The sequence below is a fragment of the Mandrillus leucophaeus genome, unplaced genomic scaffold, assembly GCF_000951045.1.
Source record: "Mandrillus leucophaeus isolate KB7577 unplaced genomic scaffold, Mleu.le_1.0 Scaffold43, whole genome shotgun sequence".
NCBI classification, from domain to species: Eukaryota; Metazoa; Chordata; class Mammalia; order Primates; family Cercopithecidae; genus Mandrillus; species Mandrillus leucophaeus.
The window spans coordinates 2081601-2084650 of NW_012104587.1; the positions used below are offsets into that span (position 1 = coordinate 2081601).

At 42.9% G+C, this 3050-nt stretch overlaps 1 pseudogene; it reads left to right on the forward strand.

The window, feature by feature from the left end:
- The first annotated feature begins 1041 nt into the window (after window positions 1-1041).
- Window positions 1042-2380, forward strand: LOC105549069 (annotated as a pseudogene).
- The last annotated feature ends 670 nt before the right edge of the window (window positions 2381-3050 follow it).

Here is a 3050-nt window from a genome sequence, read left to right on the forward strand (position 1 = left end):
AAATGAAAGAACTTCTGCACAGAAGACATTATCAAGAGAGCAAATAGACAACCTACAGAATGGGAAAAATGTTTATAAACCATACATCTGACAGAGGCCTAACATCCAGAATCTATAAGGAACTTAAGCAAATCAACAAATAAAAAGCAAACAACGCCCCCATTTAAAAATGGGCAAAGGACATGAATAGATACTTCTCAAAAGAAGACATATAGATGGCCAACAAGCATATGAAAAAATACTCAGTATCACTAATCATCAGGGAAATGTAAATCAAAACTACAAGGGGATGCCATTTCACACCAGTCAGAATGGTTATTATTAAAAAGTCAGAAAATAACAGATGTTGGTGAGGTTGTAGAGAAAAGGGAATACTTAAACATGGTAGAAATGTAAATTAGTTCAGCCACTGTAGAAAGCAGTCTGGAGATTTCTCAAAGAACTTAAAAGATACTACCATTTTACCCTGCAATCCCATTACTGGATATATACCCAAAGGAATATAAATCTTTCTATCATAAAGACACGTGTGTGTGCATGTTTACCACAGCACTGTTCACAGTAGCCAATACATGGACTCAACCTAGATGCCCATCAGTGGTGGACTAGATAAAGAAAATGTGGTACATACACACCATGGAATACTATGCAGCCATAAAAAAGAATGAAATCATGTTTTTGTAGCAACATGGTTGGAGCTGAAGGCCATTGTTCTAAGCAAATTAACACAGAAATGGAAAACCAAATACTGCATATTCTCACAAGTAGGAGCTACACATTGAGTACATATGGACACAAAGAAGGGAATAATAGATTCTGGGGCCTACTTGAAGGTGGAGAGTGGGAGGAAGGTGAGGATTAAAAAACTATGGGGTAGTATGCTGATGACCTGGGTGACAAAATTATCTGTGCAGCAAACCCCTGCAACATGCAATTTACTCACGTAACAAACCTGCACATATACTCTTTGAACTTAAAAGTTCAGTTCTCACTGACACCTGTCACCATGACTCTATGTTAGATACACTGCCCGGACTCACCATGTGTGAATGCATCTCAGTCCACATGTGGCAGGCAGGTGTCTAGATGGGCAATGCCTGCTGGGAGCTCTACTGCCTGAAATATGGGACTCAGCTTGATGGACAGATGCCCAGTGACAAGGTCATTGTTGGAGAGGATGACTTCTTCACCTTCTTCTGTGAAACTGGTGCTGGAAAACATATGCCCTAGCCAGATTTTGTGGATGTGGAGCCTGTGGTCATTGATGAGATCCGATGTCCCAAACTGACAGCTTTTCCATCCAGAGTAACTCATTACTGGGAAAGAGGATGCTGCCAACAACTATGCCTGTGGTCACTATACCATTGGCTAGGGGACCACTGACCTGGTGTTGGATCACATCTGCGAGCTTCTGACCACTGCACAGAACTTCAGGGCTTCCTGGTGTTCCACAGCTTTGTCTGGGGCACTGGCTCTGGCTTCACCTTACTCCGCATGGAGTGGCTCTCTGTTGACTATGGCAAGAAATCCAAGCTGGAATTTTTTATCTACTCAGCCCCCACAGCTGTCTATAATTGTGGTCCAGCCCTAGAATTTCATTCTGATCACTCACACTACCCTGGAGCACTCAGACTGTGCCTTCATGGTGGACAATGAAGCCATCTATAACATCTGCCGCTGCAACCTGGACATCGAGCATCCAACCTCAACCAACCTCAGCTGCCTGATTGCCAAATCATCTCCTCCATCACATCTCCTCTGCACTTTGGGCCCCTCAACGTGGACCTGATGAAGTTCCAGGCCAACCTGGCACCTTACCCTCACTCACATCCACTTCCTCCTGGCCACCTATTCACTCATCATCTCTGTAGAGAAGGTATACCACGAACAGCTGTTGGTTGCCAAGATCCCCAATGCCTGCTTCGAGCTTACCAACCAGATGGTGAAGTATGACTCCCGGTGTGGCAAGTACATGGGCTGCTGCCTGCTGTACAATGGAGATGAGATGTTCAAGGATGTTTACACTGCCATTGCCACCATCGAGACCAAATGTAGCATTCAGTTTGTGGACTGGTTCCCCATGGGCTTCAAGGTTGGTATCAACTCCCAGCAGCCCACTGTGGCACCTGGTGGTGATCTGGCCAAGGTGCAGCATGCCTTGTGAATGCTAAGCAACACGATCACTATTGCTGAGGCCTGGGTCTGCCTGGGCCACAAGTTCAACTTGATGTATGCCAAGAGGTCGTTTGTGCACTGGGATGTGGGCAAGGGCATGGAGGAGGGAGAGTTCTCTGAGGCCCTGGAGGATATGGGTGCCCTGGAGAAGGATTATGAGAAAGTAGGCATCAACTTCTATGAGGACAAGTATAAGGGAGACTAGAACAACTGCCTGGAGCCTATTTACTGTGTTTATTGCAAAACTTTAGGAATAAGCAGTCTCCCTGTATGATTAAGAAAATAAAATAAAATAGAAGTTCGAAGAAAAAAATCTTCTGCTTGTTTTAAATCAACAAAAATTAATCATTCACCTTTAATTTTGATATTTGTAACTCCCCTTTTTGCATACTTTGTATTAGCTTTTCTCTTTTGAATGTTATTACGAATTATTGGAATTTCACATACTCAACTATTTCAATTAACCATTCTTCCCCTTTATTCTTTCCATCCCTCCCCTCCTTATGCTTCCTCTTGAAATGAAGTACTTTTAAATTTATTGGTTTTAATTAATTAATGCATTTTTTAACTTTTAGGTTTGGGGGTACGTGTGAAGGTTTGTTACACAGGTAAAGACGTGTCATGGGGGTTCGTTGTACGTATTATTTCATCACCCTGGTATTAAGCCTAGTATCCAATAACTAGTTATCTTTTCTGCTTCTCCCCCTCCTTCCACCCCCACCCTTAAGTAGACCCCAGTGTCTGTTGTTTCCTTCTTTGTGTTCATAAATTGTTATCATTTAGCTCCCATTTATAAGTGAGAATATGTGGTATTTGGTTTTCTGTTCCTGCATTAGCTTGCTAAGGATAATAGCCTCCAGCTCCATTCATGTTCC